Source organism: Acomys minous (assembly GCF_964271855.1).
Source record: "Acomys minous genome assembly, chromosome: 8".
Classification (NCBI taxonomy): Eukaryota; Metazoa; Chordata; class Mammalia; order Rodentia; family Muridae; genus Acomys; species Acomys minous.
Window position 1 is genome coordinate 30,664,971 of NC_140489.1, and position 25,452 is coordinate 30,690,422.

At 50.3% G+C, this 25,452-nt stretch overlaps 2 long non-coding RNA genes across 2 annotated transcripts; one reads left to right on the forward strand and one right to left on the reverse strand.

The window, feature by feature from the left end:
- Positions 1-13,732: 13,732 nt before the first annotated feature.
- LOC311603676 lies at positions 13,733-17,182 on the forward strand. Its single transcript, XR_014781211.1, has 3 exons — positions 13,733-13,900; positions 15,801-15,940; positions 16,613-17,182. It is a non-coding gene; the product is annotated as an uncharacterized lncRNA (long non-coding RNA).
- On the reverse strand, positions 14,856-20,764 carry LOC311603677. The gene is made up of 3 exons (XR_014781212.1): positions 19,156-20,764; positions 18,963-19,052; positions 14,856-15,483 (listed from the first exon to the last, which is right to left on the reverse strand). It is a non-coding gene; the product is annotated as an uncharacterized lncRNA (long non-coding RNA).
- Between the last annotated feature and the right edge of the window lie 4,688 nt (positions 20,765-25,452).

The following is a 25,452-nucleotide window of genomic DNA, read 5'->3' on the forward strand; positions in this document are numbered from 1 at the left end:
ATATACCTGCAGGCCAGAAGAGGGCACCAGATTTCATTATAGATGGTTGTGAGCCACCACGTGGTTGCTGGGAATTGAACTCAGGACCTTTGGAAGACCAGGCAGTGCTCTTCACCTCTGAGCCATCTCTCCAGCCCTCTTTTTGTTTCTTCAAAGAGACAGTATGAGCTTCTCAGAGGGAAGATGTTTTTCCTCTCACTACTGTGTGACTACAGAGGAGGCCAGGGTGAGCCTGATTTTCTTCTTCCAGTCCGGAACCAGGAGCCTCAGGTGGGTGTCAGGGTACAGGTTTATCTCAGGTCAGGCCTGGCAGCACAGATCAGAGCTCTTATCTGCTTATGAAATTCATTCTAGAAGACCAGATGAGCTTTGGTGATTGCCTTTGGGTGGCTCGCGTACTTTTCATTGCCTATGTCATCTGCTGTGGATTCTCATGGCCTGCCTGCTCTGTGCTGGGCTGTGACAGGATGGCTCCAGAGCTGACTTCAAAAACCTAAAGGGCCTTTCTGTGAATGAAGGGTCATTCAGAGAGTCACATTCCTTGTCTCTAAGGCTAGGGGATTTGCTTCATATTCCAGGCCATGCCAGCTCAGGCTCACCAGCCATGAGTTGAGCTGGGCAAGGAGGGCTGGTGGAGTCCAGCACGGCTGGACTGGGGAGGGACTTAAGGGAGCTGAGCTTCGAAAACCAAACTTGGATAGAACCAGTGACTACTCGGCTCCATGTACAGACAACAAACCAAACAGGGCCAGAGCGGAAGGCCAACACTGTCTCCTTTGGTGGCTTAGGAATCCTCTGATCTGGGGGGGGGGTCGCCCTGAGAGTAGAACACAATGGCCAGGCATCCATTCAGGCGCTGGCCAGGTGCTGCCTCCCACTAGTGATGGAGAGTGGAGAGTCAGGTCTGCTTTAGAAACAGCAGCCAAAGTCACATACACAGCGACAGGATGGCTGGATCTGCTAACTGGGTCAGTAATTGAAGGTGTGACTCACACTGGTTCCCCAGGGCCTCCGTACTCCTGCCATCAAATGACACTTCCGGATGCTGAAGGAAAAGGCGAGAAGCCCGCAGGCATCGATGTCATGCCTGCAGGTTCCATCTTATTTCTGTAAGCAAAGAGTGTGAATGAATAAATTGATGAGTGATTGATTGACTCCCTTTGGCCCCAGTCTTTGCTCTTTCCTGGTTTTCACCTACTCTGGACTGTTGAGGGTTGAAAGCTGGAACCTTGGACTTTCCTGGTGGAAAACACTCCCTGGGCAGAGTTGATGAGGATGCCCTGGGTGAGGAGAGGTGAGCACAGAGCCAGGCCTCCGGGCATCTGCTCACCTAGAGACCCATACCCATACCCATACTGTGGCCCACCACAGTAGCCACTCCTGGAAAACACGTATAGTGGTAGAATATCCACTAAAAAACAAAAGTATGAGCTCTACATACAGCAATTCAGAAGATGCTATTGTGCTGGCCTCCTTCATCCCCAAGCTGTCCTGTTCCCATAGCAACTGGCCTGCCTCCAAAGCAGAGCTTACGAAGGGGCATCCCAATTAACTCCTTCCGATGTAGCAGGGCCCTTTGTCCAGATGCTCATAACACTGATGTCTAGTGTAAGACAGAGACTTGGTAACACTGTCAGTATCAAGGGCCCTTATTGAATCCTTGCGAGTCACCTGTGCAAACTTGAATATTCCAGGAAGCCCTTTGGCCTCAGTTTTCTCTCTGGCAACATGGGTGGAAGAGCGCACTTGTTCATTCGGTGCCACATGGGAGGGAAGAGAGTGCACAGAGAGGTTTGGGAGATATTCAGTTTCCAGGTAATGCCAGTCACCTGGGGCCAAGCCCGCCATGCTGGGCTTGCACTGCAGGGGAGGGCCTACCGAAGATGCACAGAGCTGTAATTCATCTGGAAAAGCAGAAACCCACAGCCACTGAACCCAACCCTGCAGGTTGCCCAGGAGAGCCTCACCAAACAGCTATTGATTCCAACTGGGAGTCACATCCAAGCTCGCAGGACTCTGGACTTCAAACAGAGCGGTTGAATGAAAACCAAGACAAGTCCTGGAAGTTGATGGAGAAGCAAGGGACCAAGCATGAGAGACGGTCTGGGCCGGGAGAAGAAGGTGAGATTGACGATGGATTAGCTGGAATCACGTGGCAAGCTGTGGGTATGGGGTCACTACTGTTACTGCCAAGTGCTATCTGCTCAAATCACTTAGAAAGGTCCCTGGGGGAAGGGACAAGACAGAATTCATGGCCCCTGTTTTTAGAGGGCCAGCAAGAATCCACAGGATGAATGTCAATAGATCTATGTCTACCGACTGATTAGAGAGTCCTAATGGTTTCCTTGGCTGTGGGCACAGGGACTCAAACCCTGGGACGTTCCACAAACCTCGCTGCCTCAGCTCTGGGCTTTCTTTCTACCTCCCTCACTTTCCTCTCTACTTCTCTGCCCCTTCTGTTTTCAGACGAAATCTCCCTTCTTGCCACACACAGCTCTGCACACTCAGGACTGACGTCTCTTCCTGAGATGCTCCTGTACTCTTCCCACTTCGCTCATTCCATCAACCATGAGACACACTTTTTACAAGAGATCAAACCCAGAGCCTGACATGTGCTAATATACAAGATCAAACCCAGGGTTGACATGTGCTAATATACCAACTGAAGTGATCTCAGACAGAGATTACAGAGATAGCTCAATGGTCAAGTGCTTGTCAAGCATGCATGAGGCCCCGAGTTCAATCCCCAGCACTGCATAGACCAAAGGAGAAGACAGGAAGGAAGGGAAAAAGGAAGAAAGAAGCGGGCTGGACAGGCAGAGGCAAACAGATCTCTGTGAGTTTGAGGCTAGCCTGATCTACTAGTGAATTTCAGGACAGCCAGGGCTACACAGTGAGATCCTGTTTTTTGTTGTTGTTATGGCTTTGGTTTTTTTGCTTGTTTTTTGTTTTTTTAGATTCTGTTTTTAAGAAAGAAAGAAAGATAGATGCAATGGTACATGCCTATAATCCTAGGGCTCAAAGAGGCAGAGGCAGGCAGATCTTTGTGAATTGGTGGCCACTGTGGTGTACAAAGCAATTCTAGGACAGCCAAGACTACACAGAAAAACCCTATCTCAAGAAACCGGAAGAAGGAGGAGGAGGAGGAGGAGGAGGAGAAGAAGAAGAAGAAGGACAAGAAGGAGAGAGACGAACGGACAGAACGCCATGAGTGAGGGTGGGGGGTGGGAGCCCAAGGCTTCCAGGATGCTTAGGTGAGTGGTCCATCACTGAACTATAACTCCACCCACAGCCTCTTTGTTTTGTTCAGTTTTTGAGACAGTCTCCTGTAGCCAAGGCTGGCTCACCACTCACCGTGTAGTCAAGGATGGCCATAAACTTCTGATCCTGTTGCCTCTACTTCCCAAGTGCCAGGACACAAGTGTGCTAGCTCAGGGTTTTCACAGTAGCCTTGTTTGCTCCGGGCCAGGTGCATGGATTTCTCTTGAATTCCGTCATATCCTCATCCTTGCTATTTCATGTCCTTCTTTGTTTGAAATAGGAAAGAAACGTCTGTGAAGCAGAAGGAGCTTTCTGTAACCACAAAGCAACATTTCCACACTCAGAGACCACTGTTAGGGGTAAGGGCTGAGGTTTTCTTTATTAGTAATCCAAAATAAAAGCGTGGAAGCTAGAGGTGTGGCCTGTCAGTGGAGGTGTGGCCTGTCAGTGGAGGTGTGGCCTGTCAGTGAAGGTGTGGCCTGTCAGTGGAGGTGTGGTCTGTCAGTGGAGGTGTGGCCTGTCAGTAGAGGTGTGGTCTGTCAGTGGAGTGCATGCCTAGAATGCACAAGGCCCTGGGTTTGATCCCCAAATGCAAGATGAACAAAAAGTCTAACAATAATGTAGAAAATCAGTAGGATTTGGCAGCTGATAATCACACCTAGATACACCTAGATCCATGGAGTCAGACTCGTCAGATGCCAGCGTCCTTGTGCAGCGCTTCAGCAGAGGGGACGTTTTTAGTGGTCCCTGAAGGAGTGGCTACATTCTTAGCAATTAGGGCAGCACAAATATGACGTGGGAAAGGGCACAGTGCTGGTGTTGAAAAGCCAGCTCCCAGGCGGGGCCAACCACTCAGTTCATTCTTTGTCATTGTCACAGTACCCACCACCTAACAGCCTGGTGGCCTCACGGGAGGATGAGGCTAAGACAGGCAGCCACCAGCGAAGTGCCTTGCTTGGCTCAGCCCTAGTCAATAGCAATGTTAGGGGTTCTATTGCTGTGAAAGGACATCATGACCACGGCAACTTTTTTTTTTTTTTTTTTTTTTGGCTTTTTGAGGCAGGATTTCTCTGTTTAGTCTTGGCTCTCTTGGACTCTCTTTGTAGACCAGGCTGGCCTCGAACTCACAGAGATCTGCCTGCCGAGTGCTGGGTTAAAGGCTTGTGCTAATACCTGGCCAAGTATCAGACTTCTCCATGCAGTGCTTTGCATGGAAACAGGTTAAGAGCAAAGCCTGGAAGAACCTGTGTGCCTCCGTGTGTAAAAGGGTGAGGCTGGCCAGGATGCACAGCTGTCTTGATGGCCCTCCTGAGCTTGCCTTCCTACAGAGGTAGGCAGGGAAGGGAAGAGGTCAATAGGCCTTTGTGGGAATTGAGGACTGTAGCTCACTTGATGGAGTGCTCACCTGGCATGCAGGAGCTCTGGGTTAGACCTCCAGAACTACACAAAACTGGGTGTGGTGGTACAGGTTTGTAATTCCAGCATTCCAGAGGTAAAGATGGAAGGGTTAGAAACTCAACCATCAGCTATATGACAAGTTTAAGGCTAGCCTGGGATCCATAAGACCCTGTTCTCCAATAAAAACAAAACAAAATCACCACCAAGAAAAAAAAAAAGGCCTTTCTCCTCAAGTATCTTCCACCTCCAACTGCTCAAGCCAGTTAGAAGGAGTTCTGTGAGGCACACTGAAAGGAGGCAAAAGAGGCTGGGCGTGGCGCATTCCTTTAATCTCAGCACTTGGGAGGCAGAGGCAGGTGGATCACTGTGAGTTTGGGGCCAGCCTGGTCTACACATCAAGTTCAGGACAGCCCAAGGCTACACAGAGAACCCTTGTCTCAATAAATAAATAAATAAATAAATAAATAAATAAAATAAAATAAAATGAGACAATAGCCATATCTGCTTGGAGTTGGAGTTGGGGCTTATCCCCGGAGTCCATCTGAGGCTGTTTTCTGAGGGGTGTGATGTGATGAAGGTTTATTTGACAAGCAAACAGTTGTAAAGACCTGCGAATGGGCAGGAAGCAATCTGCCCAGCGATGCCCCACTCTGCTCTGTCTTCAGCATGTACTGGAGGAGGGGCTGTGGCATCTCCCTGGGAGAGAGCAGGGAGTGACAGGGCAGAACACAGCCCAGCAGCACGGGGTTAACCCCAATCTAGTGGTCAGTGCTTCTGTCCCACCCTCCCCACAGTCTGCCCCAGTGCCAGCCTCTGGTGGAGAGGCTGCAGGTGACTCCAGAATGCTTCCATGTATCCAGACACACCAGAGGTTGCAGCCATGATGAAAGCCAGGGGCCTATTTAGCCTGCTCTCCCGAGGGTCAAAACCCCTGGGAAGGACCTCAAGTACCCAGGACTGGACAGGCCAATATGCTTCTTCTTAAAGGTGGCTTTAAAAACACACTGCATCCTTCTGAAGGCACACAAAGGCAGCTTCAAAGAATTAAACTTTGCCTGGCATTGTGCACATTCCTTTAATACCAACATCTGGGAAGCAGAGGCAGGCGGATCACTGTGAGTTCAAGGCCAGCCTGGTCTACAAAGTGAGTCCAGAACAGCCAAGGCTACACAGAGAAACCCTGTCTTGGAAAAAAAAAAAAAGAATTTAACTTCATGCTTCCTTGCAACCTGAAAGAACTGCAGGTGAGCAAGCACAGATGTGTATTCTCCCTCAGACCTGTGAGCATGAACAAGCCACACTATGTCTGCAACAGTTGTATACCTTGTGTACACACACACACACACACACACACACACACACACACACACACACGCAGGAGTGTGAATGCCTCTAATCCCAGCACTCAGTAGGGAGAGACAGGAGGATCACTGTGAGTTTGAGGCCAGTCTGGTCTACAAAGCGAGTCCAGGACAGCCCAAGCTACACAGAGAAACCCTGCAAAAAAGATTTTTTTTCTATGTATAAGCATTACGTGGGTGTTTTTTCTGTCCGTATGTTGGTTGGTGTGTGCTGCCATCCATAGTGAGGGTGCTTCCTCTGCTGTTCCTTATGTTTTTTTTTAAGACAGAGTCTCCAAGCCTGGAGCTCCTTGACTCAGCTGACCACTGCAGTCTCCTGCCTTCACCTCCCCAGTGCTGGGATTACAGCTGTTTGCGGCCATGCCTGACTTTGATGTGGGTACAAGGAACAGAACTCAGGACTCAGGACCTCAGACCTGCCTCCTAACTGCTTTACTGACTGAATCATCTCCCCAGTCCGTGGTTGGCTTTTGTTTTGTTTTGTTTTGTTTTGTTTTGTTTTCAAGACAGGGTTTCTGTGTGTAATAGCCTTGGCTGTCCTGGACTCTCCATGTAGACCAGGCTGGCTTCGAACTCACAGCTATCAGCCTGCCTCTGTCTCCCAAGTGGGATTAAGGTGTGCGCCACCACTGCCTGGCTGCTACACAATATTATGCTGCCACAAGCTCCCTGCCTTGGTATCTATCTTGTGCCTGGTAGTAAGACAGCTACTTTATTCTGTGCAGCAAGGACTTCCAAGTCCCATATCCATTTGTGGGAGTGCTGTGGTCCTCTGCCTATCCCAGGGTTCCAGTCGACTCCCTTCCCTAGGTCCCCTGCAGCACTCTACTGCATCCCCTCAGAAACACTCAGGGGCCCAGAGCTCCGCAGTGATAAGTAGTCCAACCCTTGATAGTTTCCCCATTGTGAACAGGGGAGTGTAAACAGAGCTTAAAGAAAGTGTAAATAGTGTTTAAGCAAAATGTTATCCTCTCTAAAGGGATTGGCTTCCTGTTTCCTGTTTTCCCAAGTGAGATAAAGTGTGTGTGTGTGTGGGGGGGTGATTTCTGGCGCACAAAGTGATACCACAAGAAAGAAAAAAAGAAAGAAAGAAAGAAAGAAACAGAGATGGAAGGAAAGAAAGAAGGAAGGAAGACCCTCAGGCAAGACTTGTCACTTTAAGGCAGTGGTGGGATGGGAGGTTTAAAAGAAGGGGTAATGCAGAGGTCACCCAGTTTCTCCTGTACTGAGGACTGAGCAAGTAGGGTAAGAAGGTGCAGTGGGCGACCACTAGGACTCCTGAAGCTGAAGTCTCTTGTAAATCCAGTTCGAGGCTCACTCTCTTTTTTCTTCCTTTCTTTTTTTCTTTTCCAGACAGGGTCTCTCTGTGTAGCCTTGGCTGTCCTGGACTCGCTCTGTAGACCAGGCTGGCCTCGAACTCACAGCGATCCACCTCCCTCTGCCTCCCTGAGTGCTGGGATTAAAGGCCTGTGCCACCACCGCTAGGCTCAGGGCTCACTCTCAAGTGAATTCCTTCTGTTCAATCTGGAAGCTTCTCTGGCCTCCCATAGCACATCACACCTTGGTCACACTCTCTCCTGGAAGCCCCCAGTCTCTACCAGGCCCTCCTGAACTACAGTGTCATGTACGTCCTAGACTTTGAAGAATAAAAAGGTCATCCTGTACCGACTTCCACATCCAAAGCCCTTGTGTTCTTTTTGTTTGTTGTTGTTTTTGTTTTCATTTTTGTTTTTGAGACAGGGCTTCTTTATTTCTTCTTCTGTTTATGGTTTTTTTGGGGGGGGGTTTGAGACAGGGTTTCTCTGTGTAATAGCCTTGGCTGTCCTAGACTCGCTTTGTAGACTAGGCTGGCCTCGAACTCACAGTGACTCAGCCTGCCTCTGCCTCCCGAGTGCTGGGATTAAAGGTGTGCGCTGCCACGCCCAGACAAAGGCCCCGTGCCCTAAAATCTCTCCTGTCCATCTCCTTCTTCCCAGTGTGGCTCCTCCCAGCTTCCCTTTTCATCGCCCTCAGGATGAAGTCCAAACACCTTAACAGATCTCGTTGATTCTCCTCCCCTCCTGTCTGTAGGACCTGCACAGCTCCTGCCTTCCTTTCTCTGTAGGCTCCAGCCAGCCTCACAAAAATGGCCGCACTCCTGGCTGTCCACTAGGCTTGGACCAGCTGTCTCTCTCTGTGCCTGGCTAATGGCCTGGGCCCAGTGCAGGAAACCCTCCCTGTTTGCTTCTCTGCTGCTATGCACTGACCTGGAAAGCCTCTGTCCTCTGGTCCTAGTCACCAGATTGCATCTCTACTCCAGGCTTCCACGAGCTCTGAATGCAGGACCTGGCTTGCTTTGCTTACCTATGCCGGAAGCAGAAAGCGTTTGAGGAACGCTGACAAACCCAAGCACTTGAAAAGTACGGACAGAGGATCAAAATTCAAGTTTAGCCTGGCCTATCTAAGACACTGAAGGTCGGGATACACAGCTCAGTTGGCAGAGTGTTTGCCTTGCACGTATGTAGGTGTGGGAAGCCCTGGGTTCCATATAAAAGTGATATGGTGGTCAATCCTACCACCGGGGAGGTGGAGGCAGGAGAATCAGGAGTTCAAGGCCATCCTTGGCTACATCCAGAGTTTAGGGCTAACCTGGGCTACAAGAGACTCTTAGTCAAAAAAAATTAATAATAAGCCAAGTATAATGGTGCACACCTTTAATCCCAGCACTCTGGAAGCACAGGCAAGCAGATCTCTGAAATTGGAGGCCAGCCTGGTCTATAAAGCAAGTTCCAGGACAGCTAGAGCTACAGAGTCAGACCCCATCTTGAAACAAACAAACAAAAATTTAATAATAATAAAAAATTGTTTGGGTCTGTCTAATCTACACACACACACACACACACACACACACACACACACACACACACACACAACCAAAGCGCTCACACACATTAAAAACAAAAATCTAAAAACATTATTTACATTTAACATAAAACTCTTAAGGTTAACAAAAATAACGCTTGATGAACATTTTAGTGGCTGTTTTATGGACTTGACTTTGTCAGGGGCAACCGTGGTGTCTTCATTTCTGCACCGGCCACCCTTTGTTGAGCCTCGGGGCTCCGCTAGAAAGAATTGAAAGTGACCAGAAAGTGAAAGTTACATGAAGGTGAGAGAACTAGGCGAGGTCTACAGAGGCGGGTGGGGCCCAGTCAAACGCTGCCCTTGGGTGGCTCACTTGGCGCTGGCACAGGCGGGGGCGAATGGGCGGGGATGAGAGGCTGGCGGAAAAGAGAGAGAATGACTTCTGTAATTAGTCATCACCCCCACCCCCACCCTGAGGGTGAGAGTTTTCTGCGGAGGTGGGTTAAACAGATTTGCAGAAAGGCAAGCAGGAGGTAACCGCGTCTGGGGCCACTTCGGGTCTTCAGGCCGGATGGATGGCGGGTAGTAGAGGTTTCTGGTTTTGTTTGTTTGTTTTCTTTTTTTTTTTCTAACCCGCCCCACTACATTCAATGTTGGGCCAAACAGTTGAAAGTAGGAGGAGAAAACGGCAAGGCTTTCCTGAAGCCTCCGCTCCACGCCCCCCCCCCCCCGCCCCCCACCCAGCTGTGGTCTCCTGAGACCATGACTGAGGCCAGGGTGGTGCACTTACTTCTTGGAAGGCTCCACTCAAGGGCTCTGATTTAGTCCAGGAAGTTCTTGGGAATCACAAAAAAACCCCGAGACAAGACACCAGGTAAAAGCCTGAGCCATGCAATTAGGGATACCTAAAGGTGAAGGCATGGTCAGAGGTTCGAGACCTGAATCAGATACATAAGGCATTTGAGGCCAACCTGGACTACAAGAGACTCTATAAATAAATAAGATGATAAAAACTGGTTTCCTATAGATAAAAAAACAAAACAAAACTGTCTTTCCTTCCTGCTAATGGGAGAGGGAAAGGAAATGGTCTACATTAGGTGTGAAAGAGAAAGAAATGTTTCTAATGGACACCCCTGAGGGAGGTGCTGGAGCCCAAAGTTAGGACAAAGCGGGGGCCCCTGCATCAAAGGCACACTTTGTCCTTCAATCTTTTTCCAGAACAGTAATTTTTTTTTTTAATTTAAAAACTCATGACTTGCAGGTGTAGTGGTGCACGCCTTTAATCCCAGCACTTGGGAGGCAGAGGCAGGCAGATCGCTGTGAGTTCAAGGCCAGCCTGGTCTACAAAGTGAGTCCAGGACAGCCAAGGCCACGCAGAGAAACCCTGTCTCAGAAAACAAAAACAAAAACAACCTATGACTCTTGGGAGGCAGAGGCAGGCAGACCTCTGTGAGTTCGAGGCCAGCCTGGTCTACAAAGTAAGTCCAGTATAGTCAAAGCTACACAGAGAAACTCTGTCTTGAAAAAACAAAAACAAAGCCAGGCGTGATGGCGCACACCTTTAATCCCATCAGTCTATTAGATGCTTAGAAGACGCCAACCTTCAAAACAGCGTGTTCCCTTTGACCTGTGTGACTAAGGTTTTTTTGTGTTTTGTTTTGTCTTGTTGGGAATAGAACTTGGGGCCTTGTGAATGATAGGCAACGCTCTCTACACCTTGGTGCTTTGTGACTGAGTCCCATTATGTAGCCCAGTCTGGCCTCAGCTCCCAATGAAGATCCTCAGTGTTCGCATTACAGGTGTGTACCACTACACTCAGCTTACGTCTTTTATTTTACTTTATTTTTGGGCTGCAGATTAAACCCCAGAGCCTCGATTTTACTAAGCAAACATTTCACTACTAATTGATATTTTAACCCTTATTTCTCTTTTATTTATTTATTTATTGTTTGTTTGTTTGTTTTTCGAGACAGGGTTTCTCTGTGTAGCCTTGGCTGTCCTGGACTCACTTTGTAAACCAGGCTGGCCTCGAATTCACTTCGAGTGAGGATTGGAGAGACGGCTCTGCAGTTAAAAGCTCTTGCTGCTCTTACAGAGCTCAGTTCCCTGGTACCCATGTCGGCTGCTCCTAACCTCTATGACCCCGGTTCTCAGGGATCTCAAGCCTCCTTGAGCAGCTTCATGCACAAACAGGCTGGCGCGCACGCGAGCGCACACACACATAAATAAGAATTAAAGAAATTCCGAGTGACCCACCAAGTCAGTTCCATGACTCACGAATGAGTCTTCACTTGCGCTACAGCTGGCTCGCAGCTTTTCTGCTGAGTCCTTCCTTTTACTCCTCTTGCTGTACAGCAGTCACAGGACCCACAGTTTTCCATCGGCCTCAGGTCAGCACACCTGTTCCCATCAGACACTCACCCTTCCCACATAGCCACCAGAGACCGGCCTAAAGCAACAGCCCTAGAAAGCCATGGGGTCTGCAGCTGTTTAGATCTGGTGGACGTGTAGGGCTTAGGAACAGGATATTCAACAGAAACAATAAAGAATCAATAAATTGGGTATGGCGGTGTTTTTAGTTCAGCACTTGGGAGTCAGAGACAGGCAGAGCTTTGTGCGTTCGAGGCCACCCTGATCTAAATAGCAAGTTCCAAGACAGCAAAGGCTACAGACACACACACACACACACACACACACACAGAACCTCACATGGCCGCCTGTGTTTATTTCCCTGTTGTCACTGCCAACCCTTGCTTTTTTTTTTTTTCAACCCTTGCTTTTTTTGTGTGTGTGTGTATGTGTGTGCTTTAGTGGCAATATGACCAGAATTTGTGACAGAGGGCCTTCTGGGTAGCAGGAGAAAGGAAGGGTGGGGCTGAGGTTTTTGTTGGCTCAGTGACTGAGTGAGTCACTCACTGAGTAGCTGGCCCCTTTCACCCATGTAAGGACAGGCTGTAGCCACCCACTGGCTGCCCAGCTGTGTCTGGACAGAAATGGGCATGTCTGCTCTGCAGCGGCCCCACCTATGCTGGGATAACCCTGTGAGTCAGGGTGGCCAGAGATCTACACGCGCTTCTTTTCCATTAGTCTCAGGCCTCAAAGCAGAACTGACCCTGGGCCCACCTGTGAATGCAAGCCCGTACAGAGCAGAGTACCCAGCATGCTAACTAGCCCTGGGTGGGTAGGATTCTGGGAACAGGACAAGGTAAAAGGTTACAAAGCAAACTCTTTGGTGCTCCCTTTTACTTTGTGCTCCTTCTGGGTCTCATTCCTAAGGACCAAGACTCCTTACGGTGGTTCTGACGTGGGCCTGGTGTCGTCTGTCAGTTTCCCCAGAGAGAGTTGGGAGTTTGCGGGTGGTGGGAGGATTTCTCCTTGGTGTCTAAGTCAAGGGTGACACCTAAGAGTACAAAGGCTGGGCCAGGGTTCAGGCACAGTGTGTGAACCTGGGTCCCAAGCCTCCCTCACTTTGGAGGTATGGAAATTATGGGGTGGTGGCCACGACCACATAGTTCCTCAGCGGTAGACCCATGAGCCGGGGACTCCTGGTTTTCAAAATGTCACTAGCTTCGCTTGCCTGGATCTCTTAATTTGCCTCTTAATTTGTTCCAACCCTGAAGTTGTTACTGGTAGCTTAGTTGGGAGGTGGGGCCCAGGCTCCCCAGCACTTTGCCTTTGACCTGCTCATTTTCCTGGCTGCCACAGATAGCGCTAAATCGAGTCACCTCTCTCCTCTGCTCCTAACAGCTGCCATGCAAGCAACTCCTGTCCTGCTGTACCTGCTGCGCCTCTTCCCAGCCCCTTCGGTTCTCAGCAGAAGGAGAGGCGCTCCACTCTGTGCTCTGTGCTTGGGCGCTCTGTTCACTGTGGCCTGGCTGCCAGCCGGATTCTTTTACATAAAGCTTGGTGTACCCAGATATAAACATAAGACCCGGCCGTTTAAGAAATTAGAGGCGGCCGGGCATGGTGGCGCACACCTTTAATCCCGGCACTCAGTAGGCAGAGGCAGGTGGATCACTGTGAGTTCTAGGCCAGCCTGGTCTACAAAGCGAGTCCAGGACAGCCAAGGCTACACAGCGAAACGCTGTGTCGAAACAAGAAAGAAAGAAAGAAAGAAAGAAAGAAAGAAAGAAAGAAAGAAAAATTAGAGACACCCTCCGCTGCGTATGTTCACCAGACTCATAGGGAGGTAGATGCATAACATTACCACAGGGCTATTTAAGGTCACCGTGACAAGTACAGAGTTAGGACTTAGAAACTCTGGTCTGGTTGCTCCCAGAGCCTGTACTATTAGCCCCCCAAGACCTGCGTTTAGCGTTCTGAAGTCAGATGGAGCTGCCGAGGCAAGCTAGAGGCAACAGAGACGGAAGGTGCCCTACTGGTGGCCTCAAGAGTCACTTGTGACTCGGAGTTGAAGACTGAGGGGCGGTATTTAAAGAAGCTCGCAGACTCACCAAATCACACCAGTGACACACAGATAGATAGCGGAGGCTGACACAGGTGCACAAACACTAACACCACGCAAACAGACTCATGGACACAAATAGATAGGGCTGTACTTAAAGTACACAAAAGACAGACATGGAAGTACACACCTGTCTGTGATTGACAGCACACTACAGCCAGACCCAGACACCCTGGAACACACACACACACACACACACACACACACACACACACACACACACACACAGGCACACACCCTGGAGGGAAAGGAAGGAAGTGCTGTGCTGCCTCATTTCCTGGCCTGTACTCCAAAGGCGAAGGAGCAGCCTTCTCTAGAAGTGCTGAGTCAGCAGCGGGTGACAAATGAGCCCTGGGTGGTGGGGCGCGGGCGGGAGCCCTTAACATGCGGGAGGGCGCGCATGCCAGCGCCAGTCCCGACCAGCTCGAGGGGGCAGGGAAACTCGACGGGCCCTTGCCCGCCCAGAGGAGGCCCCAGAGAGGAAGTGGCTGGCTTTCAGACTTTGCAAAGTCGTGGACTTTGCAGCCCAAGGTCACCCAGCAGGCGCCGCCAGCCAGCATCCTGCTGTGAGGTGAGATGGGCTCGGGCTAGCGCTGGGCTGTTGCCCGGGTCGAAGAGAAGGGCTAGAGCAGAGTAGGAAGAGAGCCTGAGAGTCGTTCTCTCCAGCGTGAGGCAATTGTGGAGAGGACCCTAATTAGGTGCTTGTGGTACGAATGACCCGGAGGGCTGCTTATCCAAATACAGGTGGGGCTTGGGATCCTTCCTAAAGCCTGCCACCCTGGAAACTAGGACAAAGGCACGCGGCAGCATGCCTGGCCTGGCTCATCTTCCTTCTTGCCCGCCCCCCCTCCTCCCCGGGCTTATTCTTCCTGGAGCAGCCAGCAAAGCCTTTTCAAAACACCAGTCACGTCATTTCATTTCCTCTCCCCCTGCGCTTGGAATAAATCCAGCACTCGTAGTGGGTAGCTGCATCAAGACCTGAAAGGAAGGCTCACAGAGTGCCAAGCAGGAGGACACCGCATGTGAACCAGCACTAAGCCCCACTTCGGCTTGGTCCCCGCCCATGCTTTAGCCCAGCAGGAGTGACACTAACCAAGCAAGACTTCCCAGGCCATTTACCTAAAGAGGTCTTGTCTGAAAGCCATTGTCCATGACATCACTAAAGACCCCTCTCCCCATTTTTGGTTGGTTTTTGTGGTTTTGTTCTTGTATGTTTGTTTCAGGCTAGGACTAATCTTCCTGCCTCTACTCTTACCTTCCAAGCGCTAAGTTTTCAGGCACGAACTACCACACCTGGCATATTATTTTGTTTCCTTGAGAGCACACACCATTAATTTGAAAAACACAACTCCCCCGCCCCCCAGCCGGTCTTAAACTAGAACAGGCTGGTGGCTTGGAACTGAGGATCCTCTGGTTTGAATGCTGGTGGGGGGTGGGGGGTTGGGGGGTAGGAGGGGTGTTACAGGTGTATGCCTCCATACCCCACATTCTGGATTTTTATTTTTATCTTAGTTGTTCCTCTTCTGTAGTTCTGTTTCCCTCAATAGAAGCTCTTGATATAGAAGACTTTTGCTATTTTTGTTTGGCTGTACTGTGTCCCCATCACCAGGGTAGGGTCTGGAACAAAGAGTGTACTAGCCGCTTTACATAGGTTTATACAGGAGAACAGCCCTGTAAGGGAACACAGACCTGGAATCCACAGAGGCAAAGAGGCGGCCTGTGTATGTGTGTAGGACTGCTTGTGGCATAGGGCATAGCTCTGGGGTACCAACTGCAGCAGGAAAACTGATGCCGACCTGATGAGAATACATCCAAGTTGTTGTTTGCGAAGAACGCAAAAGCCTGGCATGGTTAACTTGGGAAGCTGAGCGAGAAAGACAGCCATGCCTTTGAGGGTAGCCTGACTACAGAGTAAAGCTCTGTCCCCAACAGAAAGGAAGACAGAGACCACAGGCCTCTGGAGGGGTTACTGATACCCTTCCTTCTGTGCCCACCTCCCCAGCAGTCACTGGGCCTTGGTAGGGAATCCAGCAAAGACCGCGGGCACCCTTCTGTATCTGCTCTGCTTCCACTCCAAGTATGCCAGGCATGCCTCAGTTTCCCTCTTGGATAGAGCGGGGCTGCACTAGTCAGACGAGGAGCTCCTGGGGAAATCTGGCAAGACAGAAAACATAAAAGAATTTTCGTCTTGGCTCTCTGGCTTCACTGGACTCCGAGCCCAGAGGAGGTTTTTGTTTCTTAATTCCTGTCTTCTTTTGTGCTGCCCCAGTAGGACAGTTACCAGGATGGTGCTTTGAAACTTGTCCCTGGCAGGAGAAATAGGAAGGTGGCATCCTCTGTGTCTGTTGAAATTCCCTCTGGTGGACATGGAGCTCAGATACCGCCCTGTACTCCCCTTTCTCCCAAAACCCAGGAGGCCCAAGGAAACTCTTTTTCTGGCATTCAACCTCACCTCCTTTCTGTGAACTTAGGCTACAGTTCCTGTTGTAGCAGATCCTGCTTCGGTGAGGAACCATGAAGCAGGCCCTGGAGAGGAAGCAACCCTCGGGGAAGACACAGCCTGCTAGAGAGGCAGAGCCTCTGGCCTCCAGCTGTGGTCCCAGCGTCCTAGGTTTGTTCTGTGGCCGGAGATCCTTCCTCCACCGCCCCAGGCAGCGCAGGCCGACTGGATAACAAGAAGGTGGCCTAAGGCCACTCTTGACAAGTTTCTGTCCTGACTCAACTTCTCCAAGTGGATACCTGGCCTCATGGGTTACAGTGCTGGGTCCACCAAAATGTGCCTCGGGGGTGGGGGGGTTGGTTGACTATAGCAAGGTTTTCCAGTGTCACAAGCTCATGGGGTAGGTAGAGAAAAGTGAAATGACAAAAGTGTAAGTGGCCAGCCTCTGGGACCACCCACACCCAGGCCTGCTGCCAGGTGTTGAACCAAACTGGTAAGACTGCGGTAGAGGTGGTGGTGGTGGTGATGGTGCTAAGAGTCACTGAGCCCTACTTTCCCTACCTGGCTAGGCTTTCCCTCAGCCTTTGTTGTTGATTTTTTTTTTAAAGTTTTGAGACAGGGTCACTTACACAGCATACTGCTACATGAGTGCACAGTGCTGGTATAGAGGACCTAAGTTGGAGTCCTAGCATCAGGCTAGGCTCACAACTGCCTGTAACTAACTCCAGCTTCAAGGTATCCCATGCCTCTGGCCTCTGTAGACATAAACAGTCACGCATGCATACCTACACACAGATTAACACAAACACATATAATTAAAATATTCTATCTTTTTTTTTTCAGTTGGGGCTCGAGAGGTGGCTCAGCAGTTACGATCACGTTCTGCTCTTGCAGAGGACCTGGATTCAGTTCTCAGCACCCATATGACAGCTCACAATTGCCTGTGAGCACACTTCTGGGGATCCAATAGCCTCTTCTGGCCTTCAAGGGCTTCTGCAAGCATGTGATACATATGAATTCATGTAGGTACTTACATGTACACATAAAATAACTACATAAATTATTTTAAAATTCCTGTCCTCCTCAAGCTTCCACTCTAGGAAAGAAAAAGACAGTCAAACCCAAAATAGACAAGACAGTATATCAGGTAGTGATAAGCCCTATGGAGAAAATAACCTAGGGAAGGAAGGCAGAGGTACCCAGAGCAAGGATGGCTGATAGTGTCGACAGGGAGATTTGCTCTCAGAATCACTGATGGGGTTGACCAGATGGTTCAGTGGGTCAAGGTACTTTCTGCCAACCTGCCAACCTGAGTTGGATCCCTGGGACCCACATATTGACTTTTGACCTCTCTACATAGACATTGATGTATACACATACAAATGAATAAATTAATGGATTTGATTATAAAAAGTTAAAGAGACCAGCAGTGATGGTACATGCCTTTAATCCCAGCACTTGGGAGGCAGAGGCAGGTGGATCTCTGAGTTGGAGGCCAGCCTGGTCTACAGAGCAAGTTCCAGGACAGCCAGGGCTACACAGAGAAACCCTGTCTTCCACAAACAAACAAACAAACAAAAACATTGATCTGGCCCAAGAGCTGAAGATGGAAGACTGCCATGACGGATGATGAGGCCAGGACCAAGGGAGGAGTACAGGTTCAGAGAACTAGGAAGAGATGGAGACATTCTGCCTGAGATTTGTAACCACAGCATGCTATTGGAGAGAGAGGGGTGGGGAAGAGGAAAAAGGAAATAAGAGGGTGGATGGCGAGCTCTGCAACGGTGGCCATCTGTTTTCCAAGCTGAAAATCAGGACACGCTCTGAAAGGATTTTCCTGTTGCTAGAATTGAGAGCTGCCGTCTGGGAGAGGCGGTTTGGATGTTTGCCTGAAGGGTGGTATTTTTGAGACATTCCAGTGGCTTGTGGGGCCCATGAGACAGTCCAAGGGTAGGGCATTGCCATGGGAACCACAGCCTGGCCACAAGGCCAGGATCCTGGTTCAGGGCCACAGGGCCAAAACGCTTCGTTGGTTGTGAACCTGAGACATCAAGGGTCACAAAGATAAACCTGAGCCACTGAACCACCTACTGAAGGGCCTTGGAAGGGAAGAAGAGTGGGTGTGGCCCACATCAGCCCATAGTCTGGGCCAATCAAAACAGTGGAATGGTGGGCTCCAGGAAGTAGCCCCAGACAGGTCTGCAGGCGCTGTAAGAACAAAGTCAGGCTTTCTCATGACTCTAGACTTGAGTCTTTACTCTGTAGCTTCTGTTGCTCGGTCTTCCTAAGGCACGCGAGACCACCTGATTGCTGGTTCGTTCGTCTGGGTGGTGGGTGTAGATAGTGGCTCTCTTGCCTTGTCCCTGGAGCTGAGGCAGAAAGTGTTTGGCTTGTGCATGGCAGCTCCAGAAAGAGAAGGCTGTTGGCTGTTTCCCTCTCTCCCCAGTAGGAGACTGAGGGTTTGCCAGGATGGCGGGCTAGGCAGAATGGGAAAACTTGGAGGGCTTGGGAAACACATGACCCAGGGCTGTTGCAGATTCCCAGCCAAGCCCTGCTTGTGGGTTGGGGCTTTGTCAGCTACAAAAGAACAATACCCTTCCCAGAAGGCCAGGCTCCATCAAAGTACAAGCCCTCCCTCTGCTCCAGCTGCCAGCACGGCGCGTTCAAAATGTCCTCCTGGTCCTCCAGGCCTTCCGTACTGCCCAGTGTTCCTGTGAGCTGTCAGGTGCCCTCAAGACATCAGGCTTCCTGCTGGCTGCCACCTTCCTGGTAAACTCAGCGTTCGTTAACCCTGAAGTTCATTAATTTTTTTTTTAAGCCAGGCATGATGGTGCACTCAAGGAGGCCAAGGCAGGCAGATCTCTGTGAGTTCGAGGCCAGCCTGGTCTACAAAGTGAGTCCAGGACAGCCAGGGCTACACAGAGAAACCCTGTCTCGAAAAGCCAAAAAAGAAAAAGAAAAAAAAAAAAACCAAACCAAACTAGAACATCATCAACAACAAAACCACATTGCTTTTTATTCTTTTTATCTTTGGGGTTTTGTTTGTTTGTTTTGAGACAGGGTTTCTCTCTGACTCTCTTTGTAGACCAGGCTGGCCTTGAACTTGCCTGCCTCTGCCTCTGCCTCCCAAGTGCTAACCACATTGCTTTTAAAGAAGGGAAAGAGGATCTGGGAATGTTGGTGGAGTGCTTACCCAGCATGCCGGAAACCCTTGGGTTCAATCTCCAACACAGCATAAACCCAGTGTGGTGACACATCTGTCGTCAGTCCCAGCATTCAGAACCTAGAGGCAGGAAAGTCAGAAGTTCAGGGCTATCCTAAGCTACATTCCAAATTCGAGAACAGCCTAGGAAACATAAAACCCTGTCAAAAAACAAACAAAAAACCTTTTCAAAAAGGGAAAAAGGCAGAAGACATCTGTGTCCCCCACTCTCTGATGTCCATGGTCTATTTTCTCCCTCAGGGCTTGGCTATGGCAGAGCCAAGGAGGGCTGGAATCCAGCCCCGAGTTTACCAATAATTCACCATGTGACCTTACGCACACGTGACCTTACACGAGTCCTTTCTGGGCCTCCTTGCCTTCATTTGTAAACCGAGAGGTTCGGACTAGACTGTTTCTCAGGTCTAATCCTGACCTATAAACGACTCTGTTCATTGATTTGTCCCCTTCTGCTGGTTCATTCATACACAGTATTTCCATTTCCTGATGTAGGTTTTTTTTTTTTTTAAGTGTGTTTGTTTACTGCCTGTCTTACTCCACTTTGGTTCCTTGCTCCCTGGGGGCAGATTATGCTTGTTTTTAGTCACTGCTAGACTCCTGCCATCTGCAAAAAAGAAAAAAAGGAAAAAGAAAGAAAGAAAAGAAAAAAGAGAGTTTCTGTCTGTTCTGGAAGGAAGCTGAGGTTGCAGACAGGGACGTCAGTGAAAGCGTCCTTTCTAGTTGTGGACAAGGGAAGGACTCAGCTTTCGGCCCTGAAGTCTCTCGGGTAGAGCCTGGGGGTCAGACCAGGTTTCTCAGAACGGTTGCCTGGCCAGAAAGTAGCCACGCCCATCTGGCTGTGCTGGGACTCAAGTGAGGACTCCGGACGACGCCCACTCAGACTTACTTCCCTTTCCTTCAGCCCCTGCTTTCTGCTGGGAAGGCAGAAAGGGAGGGCCTTGGATCTGAAGTGGGGTGGAGCGCTCGCAGGCCAGCCCCCGATAAACACATCCGCCGGGTACTGGCTCTGTGCCAGTGTGTACACTGCTGACCAGCACGTGATCTGCTGGGGGCAGGAAGCTAAGGCTGTGCCTACCAGGCTACCCAACACGACTTGACAGGGCGTTAGGAACTCTCTGTCTCTCTCTCCCTCCCCGGAGCTGCTCTAACCTTGTCGCGATGCAATTTGGGGCAGCAAGTCTGGTTGTTAAAATTACCGAGAGGATGGAAATAGAGCAGGATTGAAGTAAGGGTGGAGGGCCTGAATGTCTGCTTTATCATTTCTTTGCTGGGCAACCGTGGGCCCGCGTCTTGACATCTCTGGTCCTCTGATTCATCCTCTATAAAAATGGGGGTGGGGATCAAGGGGCTGTAGAAGTTCTGTGAGGCTTTAAAGAGCGTCTGGGCACCAGGCTTAGCACAGAGCCTGGACACCCCGGGAATGCTCTGTTATTATAATTAGAGACCAGAGGCCACCCCCTTCCCTATTCTCACCCCTCAGGGATCTCCACCCCCTCTCCAGCTCCATTTAATTCTGAGTGTTTTAGGTCATTCTATGGCTGGCGGTCTGCCAAGGCTCTGACAAAGACAGGAGTTCCTGCTCATCCATCTAATGCACGTTCCTGCGTTTATGATAATAGGGGAAACGCATGAAAAGGCCTCACTGCCTGTGGAGGGGAAATCGGCTTAGAACTGAAAACCGAGCCCTTCCTAGGCTCAGCTCTCCCCTCCCAGCGCTCTGGCCCCGGCGACAGAAAGGAGGGTGGCTGGGAGGAGCCGAGAGGGGAAGAGGGAGGCGAGGCAGAACTCACTGAAGGGGACCGAAGGGCGGGGGTGGGGGGGTGGCGGGGGTGGGGGGGTGGGGGGGGTGGGAGAGGAGGTCAGGTTGGGGGAGGTCGGAGGAGAAGGTCGGGTTCGCCCGGTGAATGGGTTTCAGGGTGGCTAAGGAAGCTTGCCAAAAAGGCAGAGGGAAAAGGCCAGACCCTGTGAGGCTCTGCACTAGCGGTTTCCATGGCGACCCCAGCTGCCTCTGGGCCCTGGTGGCTGGCTGGCTCCATGGCGGGGGCCTTGTCTGCCACCACATGGTTACTCAGCTTGAAAAAGAGGCAAAGAAAAGCTGAAGGGGTAGTCTAGGCCCAGTCAGTGCCGCAGTGTTCCGGGCCTCACGGGCACGGGATGGAGTGGGGTGGGATCGGGGGGGTGGGGTGGAATCCTGAAGCTGGAAGACGCAGGTGCCTCTGATCTAGGAGGGAGCTACTAGGCAGAGGGGTCCAGCAAGCATATATCGCCCATGAGTGAGAAGTATTAGGAGCGCGCGCGTGTGAGAGAAAGGGGAGGGGGGAGCGGGGGGGGAGGGGGGAGGGAGAGAGGAGGGGCGGGTGTGAGGTACCTGATGAAAATACGAAGAACTGCTGGGTGTGGTGACAGCTTTAATCCCAGCACTCGAGCCCCCCACCCCCACCCCAGAGAATGAGGGGAGGGAGGGCAAATACTAACAACTAAACTTGAATCCTCTGGAAGAACAACTGAGGGCTCTGTCTTTCGAGCCTCAGCAGGTATAGATTTAACAGAGAAACCATTGCCGAGGCTGAGGAGATGCCTCAGTGGGTAAAGGCGCCTACCACTACGGCTGAGGACCCGAGTTGGATCATAAGATTGGAAGAAGGAGAGAACTGACGCCTGAAGGTTGTTCTGTCTTTGGTGTACACAAAGTAAATAAAGAAAAGTGTGATTAAAAGGGGTGTGTGCGGAGAGATGGCTCTTGGGTTGAGAACACTGACCGGAAGACCTGCGGTCTACTCCCAGCACCCACAACTCCAGCCCTAGGGGATTTGACGCCCTCTTCTGGCCTCTGCAGCACCAGGCACACACATGGTACACCCACATTGAGGCTAACATATACACACATAAAAAGTAAAAATAAAGGTTAAGGCATTAGGAATAAAATGAAAAATTAAGGAGAGACTGAGGCAGGACTCACCTGTCACTGTCCTTGCTGCTGTCCTCGGGAGGCTGGGGGCACAGGGCAGGTGCTCCTGCGGAGGGGATGTTGCTCCCTGCTTCATTTCTTAAGGGGAGCTTTATTGGAATCCTCTGGTCCACTCCCGTTTTCCTTTCCACAGAGTGCATGCTACTTAGTGATAGAATGGGGGTGCGACGACAGGGGTCCCATTCATTTCCAGGCCTGTCCTGTGTTCATGAGCCTCCTATGACCCCGGCTTCTTCCTCTAGTGAACCCCTTACTCAAATTGTCTTCCAAAGAGCCACACTTGGGTACATGGCTGTAGACCCGGCTTCGGAAGAGCTGAGGCAGGAAGATTGCTTGAGCGACAAAGGGAGTGCAAGTCTGGGTAGTGTATGGAGACCTTGTTTCTGGGAAATTAAAAAGAGAGAGCTGGAGGTATGTAGCTAAGTGGTAGAACACTCAGAGAAACCTGGGGCACAGTACCCAGTACCCACACTTAGTCCTGGACCAGCACTGGGGAGGGACGTGAAGGCCTCGGAAACAGGAACTTCCTCAGTGTTGTTCATCACCAGTTTCTGTTCTAGAACAGTTCCAGAGAAATGAGGGACCGGTAAACCATCTGAACCAGCCCTTTGTTTTTCTTAACTGCCTATCCCCTCTGATGGGGCTCAAAGATCCCTAGGGAATTCTAATATCCATCTCTCTAGGTTCAAGGTGAGCTGTATTTGAAAACCCCCCTGGGGGGGGGGGAGCCCTGGGCAGGCGTGCTCTTTTGTTTTGTTTTGTTTTTTGTTTTTTTGAGACAGGGTTTCTCTGTGTAGCCTTGACTGTCCTGGACTTGATTTGTAGACTTGATTTGAGTCCTCGAACTCACAGCGATCCACCTGCCTGCCTCTGCCTCCCAAGTGCTGGGATTAAAGGCGTAAGCCACCCCACCTGGCTAAATGTGTAGTAGCCTAGGCTGGCCTTGAACTCGTGATCCTCCTGCCTCCGCCTTCTTCAGCAAATCCTACTGCTCTATATCACCCAGCAGACCCGCCCTGGTGCCCACAGTTACCAGGCCCCATCAGGATGCTGAAGATCCAGCCCAAAGTGGAACAACAAGGTTCCTGTGCTCCTATGGGTATTTTATAGCTATGCCACTGCATAAATGAGTGAGTGAGTGAGTGAGTGGCTGGAATACAAAAAGACCTGGCAAGCTGGGCACGGAACTGAGTTCTACATCTTGATCCACAGACTGCAGGAAGAGAATGCCACACTAAGTGTGGCTGGGGCATCTGAGACCTCAAAGCCTACCCCCTAGTGACAGGCCACACTTCCTAATAGTGACTCTCCCTGGTAACCCAGCATTCAAATATGAGTCTATGGGGGAATTTCCTATTCAAACCACTGCAGGGAACCACCAGTGCAAAGGTCCTGAGGCAAGAAGGATGTGACATGCTCTTGGAAGGCTGTTTGTTAGTCAGGGTGCTGGGCAGGCACAGATGTGGAAGGGCTTTTTGACCCAATGGGTGGAGTTTGGTTTTTGAGGTGTAAGCATTGTATAACTATTATGAAGTTTGCCTAGGGGACTAACAGGATGTGGCAATACTCTGGCTTCTAGTGGAGAAAGGGCAGGGGTGAGGTAGGCTGCAAGATCTCTGGAAGTGGAGAGCAGGTAGGAGGAGGTGAAAGATGGGGAATTTAGACAGTGGGGGTACTTAGAGAAGAACAGAGACCAGGACAGGATGGTTTTGAGGGACAGATTGTAGCCTGGGACAGGGAGGGAAGTGCATGAGTCATCGACTTTAGGTTGGGGGGGGGGCTTGGTGGCACAAGTCTTTAACCTCAGCACTCAGGAGGCAGAAGCAGGTAGATCTCTGTGAGTTCAAGGCTAGAGTGGTCTACGAAGCAAGTCCAGGATAACCAAGTCTACATAGAGAAACCCTATCTCAAAAAAAAAAAAAAAACGAAAAACAGGGCCTGAAGAGATGGCTCAGAGGTTAAGAGCACTGGCTGCTCTTCCAGAGGCCCTGAGTTCAACTCCCGGCAACCAGATGGTAGACAACCAACTATAGTGTGATATAACGCCCTCTTCTGGCGTACAGGTGTACATGCAGATAGAGCACTCATATACAACAAATAAATAAAATCTTTTTAAAAAAAGAAAAAGAAAAACCAAAAACCAAAACAAAACAAAAATCATAGACTTTAGTTTTCAGTCTGAAGGGTCTGAGCACACATGAGTGACAACACAGTATCCATACTTTCAAAGAAAGTCCCCAACAGACCATAGAGCCTACAAGGACAGAGCTGTGAGAGTCTGGTGTGCATGGTGCTGTGTACAGGTAGCAGACGGTGTCACGGGACTTAACATGTCAACCACTTAGGCATGGTTTCTGTTTCTTTGTTTGTTTGTGTGGCGCTTTCACCCTTATTTTGTTTTTATGAGACAAGATCTCAGGTGGCCCATGTTGGCCTTCAGTTTGCACAGGCTGGCCTTGAACTCCCAATCCTCCTGTCTCTATCTCTGAAGCACTGAGATTTCAGGCATATTGTTAAATATGCACCACAACACAGAGGGTGTAAGATTTGTTGTAGAAGCTTGGGGAGAAGAGGAAGGGGGGGAAGGAGCACCCCAGGAGGTCAGAGAGACAAGGAGAGAGAGAGAGAGAGAGAGAGAGAGAGAGAGAGAGAGAGAGAGAGAGAGAGAAAGAAGAGAAGAGAAGAGAAGAGAAGAGAAGAGAGAGAATAAGAAAGGAAAGTAAGAGAGAGACAAGATGGCAGGTTGGCCCCTTTATAGTTTGGCACACACCCGGCGGTGGTGGGTGGTGACATCATAGATTGCTAGCAGCTACCTATAACACATGTGCCACCAAGTTTGACTTTGCAGTAGTTTGTAAGGTGCTCCCTGGAACGTAGCTCATGGCCTTCTATCCCTGCTCCTGCTGGGGAAGCCTCTGATGACTTTGGCTCTTGCCTTGTGGCTTGAAGACTCAGTTTCCACAGCTGGAAGGAACATCTGCATTTGGTAAGAATGAAGTCAAAAGATGGGTGGACAGGATCAGCCTAGGAATGAAAAAATTTTTCCCCTAGAACTTTCTTTTCCCCTATATACTAGCAGACTTGCTTGCTGGCTGATGGTGTGAGAGTACAGAGTTGTTTGTGAGGAGAGAACTCATCTTTTATGGCCTTGGGCACCCAAGCTACCTTTGCTGATCGGACCAGAAATTTGCATTTTGTGGTACTGTTAAGGGAAGAAGGCAGGCCTGAGGTTACACTGATGAGCCAGGGGCCCAGTTAGGCACAGTGGAGGAGGGAGCCTAGCTAGGTGGAGTGAGAAGGGGACGCTGGCATGGCCTCAACAGATGCAGTCCAGCCTTCTCAGACTGGGAGCCCAGCTGAGAGCTGGGAGGGGGGGGGGGGGAGGAGACTGCTGGGGCCCTGAGGGGAACTAGGAAGGCTGAGGCTGCCAGCCTGCCAGCTGACCCTGTTATTTTTAGCTCTGGAATGTGCCTCCTGAGCCCCCTTCCCTTCTGT